We start from the raw sequence: 18,223 nt of genomic DNA on the forward strand, positions 1-18,223 counted from the left end.
CACTGAAAAGTTCAAACTCCCAGGCTGGAGTGAGTGTTTTTTGGCGGTCTTCTGTCACACTGTCCGTTATTAGATCCTTACATAAAATCTCACCCTTTACTTGGAGACCCTACGGCAGGAGGGTGTGGAAGGAACATTCTGTGAAGAAAAAAAGAAACCAATAAATACGCCAAACCAAGGACCATCTCGTTGAAAACACTAATGGCACGTTCCGCTGTCTCCAAAACCCTCCCTGGAGGGACGTCCTGTCCCTCTTCAGACCCCAGGGCACCTTAAAAGAGCATCTCACAAGACACTTTTCACGGTCAGCCTCACACTGTGGTTATCTGTCCTTCCTTCCCTGATGGCTGGCCACCTGATGCTCCAATCCAAAGACTTGATCGAACAGGTACCCAAGGATAATTAAGGACAGTTAAACAGACTTTAGCCCTCAGGGCTGCCCTGGAAAATTGGGGATGTGCGGCCACACTGAACTGCTCTGCTAGATTGAACACCAGGGGCCAGGTCTTAAATCCTTATGTCTTCCACGAAACTTCCAAAACCCTGCTCCAAGAAGACAGTGAGTAAACGGGAACAGGTTAGGTGATCAGCCTGCTTCGTAAATGGCCCTCCCTGGTGGCGCATATACGATCCCAGATTCATCTCCACAGTGTCTCCTACCCCCTTATCCTCTCAGCTGCTTCAGTCCACAGAGGCCGCTGAATTTGCTCTGCATTTCCTCGACTAACTTCCTCTGCCTGGATTCTTCTCCGAAGCCCTTCTCTCTCCCCACTTCCAGGCTCGGGGCGCGTTTCCCACCACATTCCCACCCCCTCTCACTGCAGCTGATTTTGACTCATTCTCCCAAAAGTTTGTGTGCAGAAAGCTTTTCAGATAGCTTCTTTTCTCGTGTTTTTCGTGTGAGACCAAGAGTTTGTTGAAGGCTGGGACCTTTTCCACTATCTCCAAGTGTAGGAGTTGGTACACAGCAGGCGCTCGTTCATTCATTCCTGCATTCAACCACTATAGAGCATCTGCCATATGCCTGATGAGGAACAAATGCATAAATAATAAAGTATCAGTCACAGATAAGTGGTGTAAAGAGAAATAAAACTGGGTACTCAAGTTGTGTACGAGTGATGTAAGCTGCTGTTTCAGGTAGGATGGTCTAGGAAGGTTTTTCTAAGGAGGCTGCCTTTGAGCAGAGACCCAAAGGAAGGGAAGCAGTAAGTCATGTCAATATCTGAGCACAGATCTTGACAGGCAGGAAACAGTAAGTGCAAAGGCCCTGGGACAGGAACATTCTTGGCACATGCAAGATAGAGCAAGGAGGCAAGTGAGCCTGGAACAGAATGAATGGGCAGGGAGAGTGTAGGAGACGAAGTCCAAAGTGGGCAGTCAGATCTCGCAGAGCCTTTTGGGCATGCGGAGTAGATTGATTTCTATTCCATGTGTGTGATGAGCTGCTCATTAAGGTTTGTTCAGTTGAATTATTTGAGTTTAGTTGGATGGAACTGAACCAAATTGGGTTTCACTGAACTGAACAGAATCAGGTCTCATGTTCGTATGGACAGCATACAGTTTCTGGACCATGCAATATCCCGAGTCTGTCCTTGTTACCTATAAATGGAAAAGCACTCTGAACAATCCCATTTAGCAACTTTAAAACCTGTTAGTGTATGAGTTCACCTGTTCTGGGACTGGCACAGCCTTGTTCCAAAAGCCTTATGGACAGTGACACTTTTGCCACCCCCCCCAACATGCACTAGTTTCATTGTGGTGGCAGATGGAGTACAGGGAACATCTGAACTCAAGAAGAATGTGGTCCTAATGCCTGCCCAGCATTTATGTTTCATTTCTGACTTTCTTAGAGTCTGAAGTCTTTGAGGGTCACTGGGATTTATTCTGGGCCTTTGGCCAGGGTTCTGGACCTGACTTTTAACATAGTTTTTACCCAAGCCTGGTTCTCATTGAATCTTAATTATGTGGATTCCTACCCTTAACACAACTGAAAATAAACCACAGTTAGCTATTTTTATAATTTTACTTGGTTCTTATAAAAACATTCCAGGGAGCCATCACCCACAGTAAAGTGGGAAACGCACCAGAATTTAAGCTAAGCAAATAACCATTTGTTCATTCATTCAAAGAATGTTGAGGGCCTATGAACCAGCACTATACTAAGTACTGGGGACCCAACAAAGCACAGGGTACGTCCCTGTTCTCATGAAGCTGATGGTCTAATAGAAGAGACAGAACAATCAAGGACACTAATATGAAATGTCATCTTGAGTAGTGGCAAGCGTGACGATGTGCAAGTTTGGGGGGTACACAGGTGAATCATTCATGCCTCCACAATGTGGTTGGGGTGGTTATAAAGACATAAATTATAACAATGATATAAATTGTATCATGGAATTATGTACAAAGTGCTATATGGAGGTGGAGGGAAACAAGTAGCTAACTGTATTGTATGGGGGGCTCTTGGGGAATATTTCCCAGGGGAGGTGACCTTTGATCACTCTCTTAGGACTTAACTGGACGGAGAGGGTGGAAAGAGGGAGGAAACAAGAGTAGAGCAAGGGCAGAGAGATGAGAGCAAGCATGGCCGTTCCAGAGAACACTGGTCATTTGGTGTGCTGGAACACATTGGGGCTGGACAGGCGTGGAGTGGGAGCACAAGATAATGAAAACATATGTAGGTTGAGGCCAGACCAAGGAATTTATACTTTTATCAGATGACCAGATTTACAGGCTTGGCACATTCATCTTGGCAGCAATGTGAAGAGATTGGAGAGAGCAACTAGAATGAGGAAATTATTATGAAAGTAATGCAATGGTCCGATTTTAGAAAGAGTCTGCGCATAAGTGGCCAATTAGCTAAATTTGGAGTGTGGGACTCATAGGGTGTGGAGGGACTGGGAGTCTCTAGTCCAATCACCCATTGGATATTTGGATCTCCTTCCTAATGGCCTCCCCACGGGATTGTCCAACCAAGGCACCAGTTCTAGAGGCTTCCTTCCCATTCCAGCTTCAGATTGCTGAGACTCTTCTGAGGTCTTACTTATGTGGAGCTGAAGTCCTCCCAAGAGCTACCATGGCTACTCCTTTTGTTCCTTGGGGCTTCTAGAATCAGTCCAATTCCTAATTCAGATGTAACCTTTCACTGTTTAAGAACAGCTGTAATTTACTGAGCACCTTCTGTGTGTCAGGCAAGTCTGCAGAGCCGGTATTACCCCGTCTCCAGATGGGAACTGGGGGCTCATGTGACTTGCTGGGATTTGGCCACTGACCCAGTTAACTGGCAGCAACAGGATAAAAACTCAAAGCTGTCTGACTCCAGAGCCCTGCACTCTTGGAAATAGCTATCAATTAAACTTGGCAAACATTTACTTAGCACCTATTACTATGAAAATCCCTGTTGCTAATATCACAGGGGGAAACCTAAAGTAAATAAGCATGGTTAATAATTTCCAGGGCTCCCCATTCCAGTGATTTGGACGGTGGAGTCAACACCCGAGCATTGTGATAATGTGTACTTGGCTTTGGCTTGCAGGGTGGCTATTTCAGAAGAAAGTGACTTACATTTCATCCATTGCATGGCCCTGGTTCCTGCTGGTAGCACTCAGGGGAGCCCCCCCACCCCCTTCTCTGAGTCCATGCCTGGGAAAGAAGGCTGTATCCCAGGAAGATACAACAGGGGGATAGACTTATAAAGGTGGAAGGTATAAACCAGTGTGTATAATCAGATTTGAGGAAGATGAAGCTTCAACTTGGACACAACCCAGTGGTGAGCAGAGAGGAATACAGCAAGACTGAGAAGCTGGAAGCAGGATAAGAACAGGTGTAAGGAACGGATGAGAAAAACCGTGAGAAGAGAGCCTGTGCACTGAGCATGTGTGCGGGGGCTCCCCCTCTAGGCAGTTTGAGGTATTGCTAAAGTTTGGGCTGGAGGGCTTAAAGGAAACGGACAGGACCCTGACAAAGTGAGGGGTTTGTGAGCAGACTTAGCTTCCCAGTTGTGTTTTCCTTACCCTGATGTTTAAACTGGTAACAAGTTAAGACTACATGTGTTGGGTCCCTGATGCACATGAAGATGCCTGAATGTATATCTTCCCCATGATCGTGCTTCCACACCTGTGTTACCTGTTGCGCTCTCTGTGGCCCTGCCAGGAAGGACCAGTGGGCGTTATCCTCACTGTCCAGGTGAGAGAGGGATCTAAGGGTTCGGTGACATCTTTGCCTCATCCCCTCGCCGCCGTGCACGCAGCTTCCATTCAGAACCAGCGCCCACACCCCAGCCAAATCCAGACATCCTCACCGGCTTGCCAGCCCGCATCCCTCCACCTCCAAGAAGTGCTGTTCCTGACCTGGCTGGGTCTCCCTTTCCCAGCCCAGGCTCGTCCCTGGATGAGGTTTGCTTTGGTCCCTCTGTTTGGAAATTTCTCTGCCTGCCTTGGGGCTGGCCCTAGAACTCAGTGCCTTCACCTGCTGATTTGGAGAGAGAAGCCGCAGGGCCTCTCCCAAGGGGACCGGACAGGATGTGGTAGGCGAGGTGCACATACACCCGGTCTTTTTGCCGCCTAGCAGATGAGCGGCCCTGGATATTCTGCGAGTGCTGGTGGAGACGCTCACACTGGAGTGCTACCCTGTTCAAGGAGTCCTTTCCTAGGCAGTACCAGAGTCCAACCTGTGAAATAGCCCTTTGGCATTTCCTTTTATTAAAATCAAAAACTCCCTTTCTGGTTTCTGTCATCTCTCACTTCCGCAAAACATAAAATTAGTAACATTTAGTTAGAGAAGTAAATTGCACATAGGTTTTCTTCTCATGCATGTGGAGATCCCATAAATCTGCTAAAGGGCCACATAGTTGTTTCGTATGGGCACCAAAACTGCCTCTTTTTTTTTACCCTAGTCTTGTCTTCAATTTTTAAGGCTCTCCAGGAAGTTCTCTTTTCCTTCCTTCCTTTCTCCATGTTCCTTTTCTATTCTCTTCTTACTGGGAAATTCTATCCCATTTCCATCCCCTGTCTTTTCAAAGGACCTTCCCATTCTACATGGTGACACTCTCTTTTTTACTTTATCTTTCCAGTTATCCTGGGGGCTTTGTATACTCTGAGACAGATGATGCTTATCTAATAATCATTTATGACTAATCTAACTCTGAAAAGGATTTCAGCTAGATTCACAACATGAGTTAGACATAACAGAACCACAAAACAAGGATAGCAATACAAAAAATAGGCCATTAACACTAAAGTAGACCACTGTACCAGAAAATCTCTCCTAAGGTTTATTACAGCAATTAAGTGCAAAATTGAGCTTTGAGTTTCCTGGCCTCCAAGGCAAAAAAGAAAAGATGCATTATAAAGCTCTCATCATCTAATTTAAACACACACACACAACATAATCTTTACCAAAAAACTGTTCACAGGAGGATCATTTCGGAATTTAGCAAGTTCTATCCAGGGTTAATCCTCTTAGATCTTTCTGGTGAGCTGAGTCACCTGGAGAGTTTTTAAAAACAATCTAGGGGTGCTTGGGTGGCTCAGTCGGTTAAGTGTCCAACTCTTGGTTTCGGCTCAGGTCGTGATCTCAGGGTCGTCAGATCAGCCCCAAGTCAGGTGGAATCTGCTTCAGATTTCCCCTCCCTCCCCCTCTGCCCGTCCCTTTTCTGTCTTGCTTGCACGCTGGTGAGCACACATGCGTGCATGCACTCTCTTTCTCAAATAAATAAATAAATAAAATTTTAAAATAAAACCAATCTATAACATGGTCTAGGGTTACATCTAGGGATATTAGTGACTATGCTCAGGTCACTGTCCTTTCGAGTCACATGGCCACACCTGTAAACAATAGCATTCACTATATAAAATGCCCTCCACCCCGCCCCAGAAGGCAAGTATGAAGTCATGATCTTTTCTTACTCCCGCAGATCTTAGAGTTCATTCAGCCAAGCTTCCTCACTTCCCAGATGAGGTACTGAAGCTTCTCAAGGTTCAGTGACTTAGTCAGTGTCGCGCTGTTCTTCCGAGATCCCATATAATGATTAAGCCTGTGGACTTCGGATTCCGGCCAATTTGAGATCAAATTCCAGCTCCAGCCCCATAGCTGCGGGCTTCTATATCCCATCTAAATATGCTATGTAAGTTCCTTAAACTCTGAAGTTGCTAAGCCTGTGTTTGCTCACCTATAAATAGGGATGGTAATAATAATTACCTTCCAAAGTTGTTTTTATAATTAAATGCAGTAATACACATCTGAGCTTTCTGCACAGAGCCTGGAACATTGTAAGCACCCAAGAAATGGTGGGTGCTATAAAATCCTGATGATGGGGGCGCCTGGGTGGCACAGCGGTTAAAGCGTCTGCCTTCGGCTCAGGGCGTGATCCCGGCATTCCGGGATCGAGCCCCACGTCAGGCTCCTCCACTATGAGCCTGCTTCTTCCTCTCCCACTCCCCCTGCTTGTGTTCCCTCTCTCGCTGGCTGTCTCTATCTCTGTCAAATAAATAAATAAAAATCTAAAAAAAAAAAAAAAAAAAAAATCCTGATGATGATGATGATGATGATGATGGATCATGGTAATAGGAAAACTGGATCAAAACTTAGGTTTCCTAATATCTACAGCACATAGCCCTCTTTCCACTACCCCATCCTACCAGGATTCCTCTCTGAAATTATACGGACCTGAAGGACATCCCTTGGAACAGCCCTACCCAATAGGGCAGCTACTAGCCATGCGTGGCTATTTAAAGTTAAATTAATTAAAATTGAATATAATTATAATTTTAGCTGCTTGGTCACACCAGCTGCATTCCAAGTGTTCAGTAGCCGTGTATGGTTGGTGGCTATTGTATTGGACAGGACAGATACAGGATGTTTGCATCACAGCAGAAAGGTCTTCTAGAAGCTGCCTTCATGGCTTTCCCCTGCCCCCTCTCCACTTCCTAATCTCAGTATTTTTGTTATTTACGTATTTATTTCAAAATATTATGCTACTGGGGCTCTGGGTGGCTCAGTCGGTTAAGCATACGACTCTCAATCTCAGCTCAGGTCTTGATCTCGGGTCGTGAGTTCAGGTCCCATGTTGGGCTCCATGCTGAATGTGGAGTCTACTTAAAAATATATATATTATGCTGTTATTTTAGCTAGAAGGAAAGGTTCTTCGGTCTCTTAAGTCCACTGGTGAGTACACTTGAGCTCACAGAGCCTCAAGGATAGACAGATCGCACAGCTGGACAGTAGCAGCATGTTCCAAAACACGCTTCTGACTCAGCGAGTCTAGGCGTGGTTCCAGGAGACCTGGGAAATCAGCTGTCTTAAGTCTGTGTTTCCATAGGGTTCCGACTGATCAGAGCTGGTGTATGAATTTAATCTGTCTTGTCATACTGCCAAATGCAGGGTAATGTGAGTTCAAAGGGTTTATTACAAGAGAACAAGAATATCATTTTCTCGAAGCCACATCCCAGTGGTGCGGACACCGAGGACGGCATCGGGAGAAACTCTTAGACCATGCTCGGTCTCGCCTTTTTAGCCCCTTTTTTGGTAAGGAAGAAAGAGATGGTGCTTTAAGAGTGATCTGTTAGTGGAATATTATTCAGCCATAAGAAAAAAAGACAATCCTGCCATTTACAACAACATGGATGGACCTTGAGGGCATTATACTAAGTGAAATAAGTCAGACGGAGAGATAAATACTGTATGATCGCACATATATGTGGAATCTAGAACAGCTGAGCTGATAGAAACAGGGTAGAATGGTGGTTGCCAGGGGCTGGGGGAAAGGGGGAGAGGCTAGCTAGTCAAACCTCAGCTGGAAGATGAGTAAGTTCTGGAGATCTAATAATGTGCAACATAGTGACTCTAGTTAACCATACTGTCGTATATACTTGAAAGTCAGTAAGACAGTAGATCTCAAATGTTCTCACCACAGAAACGAAAGGGTACTATTTTGTGAGGTGAGGGATGTGTGAAGTAATCCTACCCTAGCCATCATTTTGCAGTCTCTAAGTGTGTCAGATCATCATGCCACACACCTCACATTTTTTTTTAAAGATTTTATTTATTTATTCGACAGAGATAGAGACAGCCAGCGAGAGAGGGAACTCAAGCAGGGGAGTGGGAGAGGAAGAAGCAGGCTCATAGCGGAGGAGCCTGATGTGGGGCTCGATCCCAGAACGCCGGGATCACGCCCTGAGCCAAAGGCAGACGCTTAACCGCTGGGCCACCCAGGCGCCCCTATACACCTCACATTTATACAATGTTACATGTCAGTAACATCTCAATAAAGCTGGGGGGAAATAGCTAAACTAAAATAAGATTGACTTGCTAATTTTAAATGTATCATGTTTCCTTGCAAGAGAACTTCTGCAAGGATCAAGACTTCCAGATGCGTTTCTAACTTCGAGAGCGTCTGTGTTGTTATTTTTGTTGGTTAGGTTAATTATGATGAGCTCAAAGCCATTTTCAGTCAATGTTCACAAAGTTGGTAAATCAACTCGACCTCCTATGACATAGTTTACACCTTTAAATGAGCGAACGATTCATTGTAACAAATATTTTAATACGTGTAGCTTCGAGGAACAAATACAGTCTCAAGTTTCCAAGTTCGCAGTCTGTAGAGAATATCTATTAAAAGGAAAGGTTTTTGCCTCTTTTTGGTAAAGGGAAAAGAAACTCAAATCCACGGTGACACAATAATGGAAAAATACAGATTTAGCTTAAACATTACGGGAAGTGATATTAGTGTCAGTTAGAATTAGATTTGGCTCTGAGTGATAGAAAACCCAAACAGCAGGTGTTTAAACCAGATAGAAGTTTATTTCTCATATAAACAAAGTCTGGAAGTAAGAATCCAGGAGAGGTATGGCCACTGAAGCAACTGTCAGAAATCCAAGTCCTTCTGCTCTGTCACTGTCGACATGTGGCTTCCACCTCCTTGTCCAATGTGGCTGCTTTAACACCGGCCATCATGTCTACATTTTTGCCAGCAGAATGGAGGAAAACCAGAGAAAGTCGGGCTTCCTCCTTTTAGGGGCGTTCCTAGAAGTCTCACAAGAAACTCACGCGTGTATCATTGTAAGAACCAGTCTCCTAGCTGCAACGGAGACTGAAAAGTGTGTGCTAGGCGGTCATGAGCCCAGCTCACGACTGAGGGTTTTATTACTAAGGAAGAAGAGGAAAACACATATAGAGGGACACCCAGTCGTCTCTGCCAGAGTGTAAAAGTATTCTCCATTAACTTTCTGAACAGTTACAGTGAACCTTTTGTTTTGCATTTTCAGAGGTGTTTTTGTCAATCCTTTTTTTTTTTAAGATATTTATTTAGAAAGAGTGTGTGAGCAGGGCGGCGGCGGGGGGGGGGGGCGGGGGACAGAGGACCAGAGGGAAAAGGAGAGGGAGAATCTCCAGCAGACTCCCTGCTGAGCGTGGAGCCTGGTCCCACGATTCTGTGATCATGACCTGAGCCAAAATCAAGAGATGGATGCTTAACCCATGGCACCACCCGGGCGCCCCGTGAATCCATTCTTGACGTTTCTTTTCAAATGGTTTTCTGACTTCCTCACTGAGGAAAAATTAAAGTATTAGGAGTTTATACTTTCATTCCAGAAGTGACAAGGCCCTGTATGGTGCTTCCCCCGTCTCTCTCCAGCGTTATCCTGCCAGTCTACCCCCACCACTGTGCTCTCTCCTCCACCTCAGCCCCAGCGCCATCAAGCTGAATTCCCCCAAAGCGCTATGCCCTCCCTGCCTCTGGGCCTTTGCACGTGCTCTGTCTTCTGCCTGGGAATGATAAAATACATGGCTACTAGCCCTGGCTCTGGGTCTCGCTGCCTACGTATATATCCCAATAGTGCTCCTTATAACTGTGTACCCTTAGGCAAGTTATCTAACCTCTCTGTGCTTCTGTTTCACTACCTATAGAATGAAAATAAGAATAGTCCTTACTTTATGGTTCTTGTCATTATCAAATGAGCCAATAAAAGACAAATGCTCAGTCGCAGCTGTCTTTGTTGAGCATTTACTATGTGTTAAGCATCTTACAGAGATTCTCTTGATCTTCACAACAATCCCGTGCGGTGGCCTGACTATTTCTCCCATTTTACATACAAGGAAACTGAGGCACAGAGAAGTTAAGCAACTTGCCCAGGCCCCACAGCTAGCAAGTCATGGGCTCAGATGTAGGGCCTTCTGTCATTGGAGTGAGTGCCCTTCCCCCCACACCAGCACCACACCAGCAGCGGGTTTCCTTTGCAAGGCTGTATGCTGCCTTTTATAGACTTTTATGGTAATCCTTTCAGAAGCAGGGGCAGGCCAGGTGAGCCGTGCAGACCCACCCCCGGCCTCTGCCTCTCCGCCTGTACCAGCCCAGGCCCTGCCCTTGAGGCTGTGCGGCCCTTGCCACCTCTCAAATGTTGGTCTTTTGTGCCCAGGCTGCTAGGAAGGTTCTGTGGCAGCCTCAAACAGAGCCTGCGGCTTCCCCACTTCTGAAGCCCCGGCTTCCCTCCCAGGGCCATTTATATCCCAGGCCCCATCATCATTCCACCCACTTGAGATCAGGTTCCCACCACAGAGCTCTGTGCCCCTAAGCCAGGCCTGGTTCTGGTGCAGCCAGCAGCCCAGAGAGGAGAGGGACAGGCTGGTCTGTTGCCCCTGCGTGGTGTGCGAGGAAGGACCTCAGGGCTGCCAAGCATCCTGCAGCTCGGAGCAGGAATTCTCTAGCCCTGAGGGGCTCGGCTTTTGTGGGCATCAGAAACCCTGCAGGGAATGAACGAGGTGCAGATGCCCAGGGTGGTTGTCTCCGTAATGGTCCCCAAAGATACCAAGTCCTAAACTCTGCAACCTATAGTTTATGAAGAAAAAGGGTCTTCGCAGGTGTGATTTTAGCTAAGGGTCCTAATGTGGGGAGATAATCCTGGATTGTCTGGGTGGGCCCTAAGTCCAATCACACATGTCCTTAGAGGAGAGAGAGAGATGTGACACACAGCTCCGAGGACTAGGTGATGTGAAGACCGGGGCAGAGATGGACAGGTGGAACCGCCAAGGAATGTTGGCAAGCACCAGAAGCTGGAAGAGGTGGGCAGTGAGCTCGCCCCTAGATCCTCCTCCGGAGGGAGCCTGGTCCTGCTGCCACCTTGATCTTGAACTTCTGGCCTCCAGCATTGTGAGAGAATGCACTTCTGTGGTCTAAGCCACCGAGTTTGTGGTACGCTGTGACAGCAACCCCGGGAAACACACCCAGCAAGCAGGGGGGAACGCAGGAATATGCATTTGAACCAGTTCCCTGGGTGATTCTGAGGCTCCAGCACCACCAAAATGAAGAACTAGACAGACTATGTAGTCGGAAACTCTGGGAGAGCTGAGACTTCTTGCTCTCCATCGTTTCTGCTCCTATCCTGCTCAGCCTGTGGGGGACGGGAGCACGTGGGATGCTCAATGCAGGTGGGAACATGCAGAGGAGCGGGGGGCTGAGTTATGGGGCAGGCAGATAAGTGATGGAGCCTCGTCCCCAGGGGAGCAGAGGGGGGCAGGTGGAGGAGGAACCTTCCTCTCCAGGATGGGAGGGGGGGTGAAGGTGGGGCAAGGGTGCAGGGAGGAAACTGTTGGTACCCGTATATCATATTTGCTCCGCCTGAACCCGCTTGTACCTCAGCCCTCCACTTACAGCCCTCCAACCCCCTCTGTCACCTGCTCCAGCACCCCTTGGCCCTTGCCCCATTTTGGGGAATTTATATAATCACCCATTCGTGGGGCTGAGTTTGACACTCAAAGGACTTGCCCTGTTGGTACGAAATGGCTTATTCTGCCCTAGAAGCATTGAGCCTACCCGTAGGGCCTCTGTTTCACTGTCCCCAAACGGTGTGTCTGCACACTCAGGATGTTGGAAAACGGTCCTCCATTTGACCCAGCCCCCAGGCCTCCTCCCCGCCCCGGCGATGGTGTGCAATGGGCCCGATCAGTGCAGAAGGAGGAGGCTGCCGGGCTGATATCACAGCACAAGTCTCAAGGCCATGAGCCGGCAGAACCCCTGGTGTTCACAGCTCGAAGGCCTCCAGCTGATTGGAAGAGCATCTGCTTTACTCAGAGTCCACTGATCTAAATGTCAATCTCATCTTAAAACACACCTTCCCAGCAACATCCAGACGAGTGTTTGACCACCTGTCTGGGTACTGTGGCCTAGCCAAGTGGACACAACCATCAGAAGGTGTATTTTTTTTTTAACATATTTACATTCCAAGATGATGATAAACACCATCCCAAGTACCTATTAGACGACGGAGTGGGTGCTTGGGTCAGAACACACCCCCCGAGGCTGAAAGCTTTTGTTTGGTAAAATCGCTGGGAGACAAAAGGAGAATCCAGGCGGGAGGCAGAAGCCACCTCTCAGGATAAAAGCTGAAATCACCGATGGCTGCTGTCCCCACCTCCCTTGCGGCTTGGGCCGGCTCATGAGCTAGCTTCTCAGGAGCCCAGGAGGTCTGGGTCCAAGTGAGCTCCTCCTTCCCTTCTGTTGTCTCCTGGGCCTCTGCGCCCTCTTGCAACTCTCTCACTTCTGGACTCACTTTCTCTTCTTTAAGCATAAGAGAATTCACCCTCCCTGGCTTCTGGCTTGAGTCATAATACCGCCTTGGGGCCTGGTTACTCAGACTGTGGTCCATACACAGCCTGGAAGCTTGTTGCAAAGGCCGACTCGCAGGCCCTGCCCCAGACCCACTGAATGAAAACCCACATTGTAACAAGATCCCAGGCGATTCCTACGCACATTCGTGTTCAAGAAGCACTGACCTCGGGCACACCCCGTGGCTTCTCTCACCCCAGGCCCTTCTGCAGGAACCACCCCCCTGGGCACAGTAGGGCTCTCACTGTAGTAAACAAGCCACCGATGACCTCTGCATCCCCTTAGCTCTGGCGCCCACAAATATAGTGAGATTACGGCGAATATTGCTATGGAAACCAGCCTTGGATACTGTCTACTCTCAATTTTGCTGGTTTTCCTTCACTCCCTGTATCTCTGGAATTATGAGCTTCCTAAACCACAGTCGAACATCTAAATTCCTCTCCAGCCTGAGACTTCACAAATAACAGAGATGTGAAGTCAAGGCCAGACAATTGATAAAGAAAAGGCATAGCATCTGCAGAGGTTTGCTTTGATTCAAAAAGAGACGGCAGGAGTGGTGTTCTGTGTAGCCAGGCTTTTCCTCCACCGGCAGAGAGAACACCTGAGTGATGCTGAAAGCCGTGCCAGTGATGCCGACGAGCATAGCTACCACCTGTGGGACAGGGGCAGGTGCCAGGCTACGTACACCATCCCGTTCAATTCGGGCAATAACCCTCTGTATTCTGTATTCGTTTCCCGTGGCTGCTGTTTAAAAAAAAAAAAAAAGTTGCCACCAATGTGAAGACTTAACACAAATGTATCTTCTTACAGTTCAGGAGTCCAGAATTAGGAAATCAGTTCCACTAGGCTAAAGGGAAGGTATCAGCAGGGCTGGTGGTTCCTTCTGGAGGCTCCAGGGGAGAATCCCCTTGCCTTTTTTAGCTCCTGGAGGCACCTGCATCCTTCAGCTCATGGCTCCTTTCCCACATTCGTCCAGCTACTTCCGTCTGTTCTCACATCTCCTATTCCCTCCATGGACCTTCCTGCCTCCCTCTGCTGAGGACCCCTGTGATTGCATTTAGGACCCACCCGGATAATCCAGGGAATCTTCCCCTCCCAAGATCTTAACTGAATTACATCAGTCTCTTTTGCCATCAACATTCAGAGGTTCCAGGGAGTAAGACTTGATGTCTTTGGCGGCTATTTTCAGCCTACCACAGTGACCCCTCCTCACTTATGTCCTGGCCACCCCACCTGCCCTGGAGGGCCAGAATAGGACATGATGCACATGAAAGCCCTTGGTGAGCTGCAAAGGATTTTTTTTTTTTTTTTGCCTCAGGACCTTTGCACAGTCTGTTATTGCTGCCTGGAACATTCATCTCTCTACACACACATTCACACATGGCCAATTCCTTCACATCTTTGAGGTTTTGTTACCTTCTCAGGCCTTTCCACCACCCTACCTCAACCCTGTTTATTCTCTATCCCAGCACCCTGACACGATCACTGTTTGTAATTGTTTTATTATTAGTTTATGTGTTCCTTATCTGTGTCCCTGTTAGACTGTTAGTTCTGTGAGAATAAGGACCTGACAAGTCCTGTTCTCTACACTGTCTCCAGCTCCTGGAAGTGTACCTACAACACGGGTGCTCCCTAAAGGATTGTTAGATGAATGAGTGATGTTAACAGATGACATCTCATCAGTTACACACCCGTGGCCCGGTTTGGGTTTTTTTTCTCGAGGTACTACCTCTGGGTGTGCCTGTGGCTCAGTATTCCCCAGATGCAACCAGGACCTCGTTGTGGGAGGGTCCTATTTTCTAATCTCTCCAGAGCTTTCTGTCCCCATCCCTAAGACTTTCATGTACATCTTCCCATCTTCAGGGCTTCTTCCTAAGCCCCCAGGAAGCCAGCTATGTCAATATCCCCAAAGAATTTTAGAGGAGGAGCGAACTAAATAGACCCAGGGTTGGCCAACTATGACCCGTTGTGATTTTGTGAATGAAGTTTTCTTGGAACACAGCAAGGTTCTTTCACGTACATGTTGTCTGGGCTGCTTCCCCACTATCATGGCAGAGTTCAGTGGTTGAGACGGAAACTGGATGGCCCGCGAAACCTCAATATTTACTATCCGGCCCTTTACAGAAAAGGTTTGCTGACCAAACAGACCATCTGATCCATGCCCGTCCACTTACAGATTAAGAGCCTAAACATTTGCAGACCAGAGCCAGAGCCCTACTGTGAGCGCTCAGCAGATTCAGGACTGGAATCCAATTCTGCAGAAGCCCAAACAAACCAGGCTTCTCCCACGTACTGTAGCAACCTCCTTGGCACCCAGCCCCTCCCCAGCCGAACTCCCTTTCAATTCTGAGTGGTCACCCGCCACGCAACAGCTTTCTCTTCACTGTTTCCGGAAGGCCCTGCCCGTGTATCTCCCCCTTGAATCTGGGCCCAACAACCTTCCTGAGCTGACTTGGTCTCTTGACTCTGCAAGGAGCCCACCGAGGCTTAGCTCTTCCCTTCTGGAATCCCTGGTCCTAACCCCGCAGACCTCCTGTTTGAACACCACAGCAAAGATTTCGATGGCCGCTGTCCTGATAGAGTGGACCGCGTCCCCCTCTCTGTTCACCTCAGGCCACCCAGGTGGGGTTCTCAAGCCCAGCTTGCTCCGGAATTCCTGGAGGAGCTTATTTAGAATGCATATGCCCAGGCCCCACCCCAGACTTGTTGAACCAAAACTCTGGGGGTGACTCGAGACCTTGGGAATTTTCACACACACACACCCCCCATAATTCTGGCATTGAGCACAGTCTAAGAACCACTTCACGAAGCCATGGGCTTCCTAAGTGTCCTCTCGGTGTTAGTCACTGAGGACAACTTCAGAACAAAGTCAGTAGCCAGTGGAACGTTGTCCCATTTAAAAATACATAAGGAGAATGCAATCTTTCTCCTTCAGCTTTCTCCACCCTCTCCTTAACTCAAGGCCCTAGAATTCTTTCCCATCTCCAACGCCTCCAAAAGAAACATCACAAATAACACTTTCTCCCCGCCTCTGAGTAGATAAGAAGATTTTTAAATGAGTTGCTGGCAAAGAATTCATGAGCTTATAAACTATGGAAGTCAGGGTGATGAAGAGAAGGTGACGTTGAAAGGAGACCGGGTACACAGAAAATACCAGAGGAGGCTGGAATCCTGGGGTTCAAGGTTTCTTATTCTGGTGCTCGCCAGCTGTCTTGGTACAGGTGTGATCCGGAAGGCAGCAGGGCCTCCTTCTCTCCTCCTCAGTCTTCGTCAGGAGCTGGCGGCATGCCCTGGGCCTCAGCACCTCACAAAAAAGGCAGCAACCGAAGGGTGGGGAAGAGGCACAGCCCCCCCAGGGACTGGGAGTTGGGGGCTGTGCTTCGGGGGCACTGAGCTAAGGAAAGACAGGGTGGGGTGGCGGGTGCCACCTCTGAGGAAGAGAATTCCCCCAGAGGAAGGTTCTCTGAGCACTCGGGTCTGGTTTCTACGGTGATGGAGACATGGTGGCAAAAATAAGTCTTGCTCACCTGAGACAGTAGAATCCAATTCAATTTCAAGTCAGTGTGTGTTTATTGAGTGCCTGATTTGGTTTAGGTGATGGAGAGAATGAGAGAATGAGGGCGACAGCCCAGGCAGCAGGCTGACTCGGCCAGTGGGAGACTGCCCCACAGATCCATGGGGCCAGAAACTCGATTGCATCCATTTCACCCAGTAGAAAATTGGCGAATCTTTGTCTTGTGAACAAATATTTATTAAGTGCCTCCACCCTGCCAGGGCTGTTTTGGGGCTGGGGCTGGATCAGTGAACCCAGCAGATCCAGGTCCCTGCCCCAGTGGACTTTACATTCTACTGGGGCATCGGCAAGGCCAGTGGGGTGGGGTCGCCATGGGAGGGGTCCTCATAGGTTGGGTCATCAGGAGAAATGTTTAGGGTAAGGTAGGATTTGCACTGTGGTTTGAAGGTTAAGTGGGGTGTGGATTTTTAAAGGGTCGGAGGCCTTACAGACGGAACTGAGCTGTGTGGCCAGGAATGGAAATGGAGCGCCAGCAAAGGTCCGTGACCAGATCGGCTGGCTCTGCTGGGGTAACAGGTGCATGCTGGGAAGTTAGACAAGAGAATATCAGTATCACATGGGGTTATGGCACACAGCTATGTACTCCTACATCTCGGATCTGACCCCCACCTCTCGTACTTGCTAACCTTGTGGTCCAGGGCATGCTGCTTACCCTCAGTGAACTTCATTCTCCTGATCTACACAAGAGGCATAATCATAACTAGCTCGTACGTTGGTCCCAAGCATTGGGATGAGATCATGAGTGGGATTAATTGAGAAGAATGTAAATGGCTTATTTAGCTGTTGAATATTAACATTGGAGAAACAGCTCGCTCTCTAGGCAAACCAGAACTCACCACTAAACACTTGGTGGGGAGTTCATGATGCCTGCATACACTGAGGGGTTTGGTGCCTGGTCAACCTTCCCTTTACCTCTGTCCACCCCACAGCAGCCATGCTGGACTGAATGGCGCCACTGGGGTCAAGGTGAGGCAGGGGAGGTGCCTCGAACACATTCGCACGGCTTGGCCTCCTTCAGTTTTGCACCCTAAGCACCCCACTTGCCTCACCCTGGCAGGGCCTCTGCTGAATCCAGGAAACCTTGTTGGTCGACACAGTGCATTTCTCAAAGTGTGTTCCTTGGTCTACTTAAATCAGTATTATAGGGGCCACTTCTTAAAATTATATTCAGGGACCTGACACAGTCAGCATCTCTGGAGATAAGGTCAGGGGATCTGCATTTTCCGCACGCGCGCACGCACACACGCACACACGCGCGTGCACACACACACACACACACACGATTCCCAGGCCCTCTACCCATACAGTACTTAGCAACAGAAGTTCTGTGAGTGGCCCCAGCCCAGCCGCAGCAGCACGGCCCAGGAACTCATGAGAAATGCAGATTCTTGTCCACCTCCCCAATCTGAAGCAGACACTCTGGGGTGGGGCCCAGGAATCTGTATTTTAACAAGCCCTCCAGATAATTCTGATTCACATTAAATTCACATGGGGGGGGTTTCAAAACGACCAATATCCAGCCTGATCCCAGATGAATTAAATCAGAATCCCTTCAAAAGCTCCCCCACAATCCAGTAAACCTCCTGGGAGGACAGAGTTTATAATGGTCACTGCAAGAAACAGGAAGTTGGCACAAATGTATGGCATTACAAAGTATATAGTTCAGCCCCGGGCATGGTCTCATCAGTTAACTCTTGCAACAAGCTGCCCCCTGCTGTGGTCTCATTAGAAGGTGAGGAACCTAAGGCCCCCAGAGTTTCAGGGGGTGGCACGCACCCCCCCACTAGGGTCCCCTCCCCAACTAGGGCAGTTTTGCTGGCCTTGACTGGGCATCCGCCTGGCCAGGCTGTCAGGGAAGACTGCCTGTCCACTTGGCTCTTTGCACCTCTGCCAGGTGCTAAAAAAGCCTCGGGACAGCGCAGTGCCCAGGCAGAGCTGGGGCTGGGAGAGCTCCACAAAGGGAGCATGGGGAGACAGGAAGGGAGAGTTGGAGGACACCTTAGGGTTGGGCCCAGAATAGGGAGCCCCAAGGACTCATCACCCCAGGCGTT

At 48.5% G+C, this 18,223-nt stretch overlaps 1 protein-coding gene across 2 annotated transcripts in view; it reads left to right on the plus strand.

Annotated features, from left to right (window-relative positions):
• Positions 1-18,223, plus strand: part of BTBD11 (BTB domain containing 11) — a 300,917-nt gene that overhangs the window by 205,887 nt on the left and 76,807 nt on the right. The window lies entirely within an intron of this gene.

Source organism: Ursus maritimus, unplaced genomic scaffold (assembly GCF_017311325.1).
Source record: "Ursus maritimus isolate PB19 unplaced genomic scaffold, ASM1731132v1 scaffold_21, whole genome shotgun sequence".
NCBI classification, from domain to species: Eukaryota; Metazoa; Chordata; class Mammalia; order Carnivora; family Ursidae; genus Ursus; species Ursus maritimus.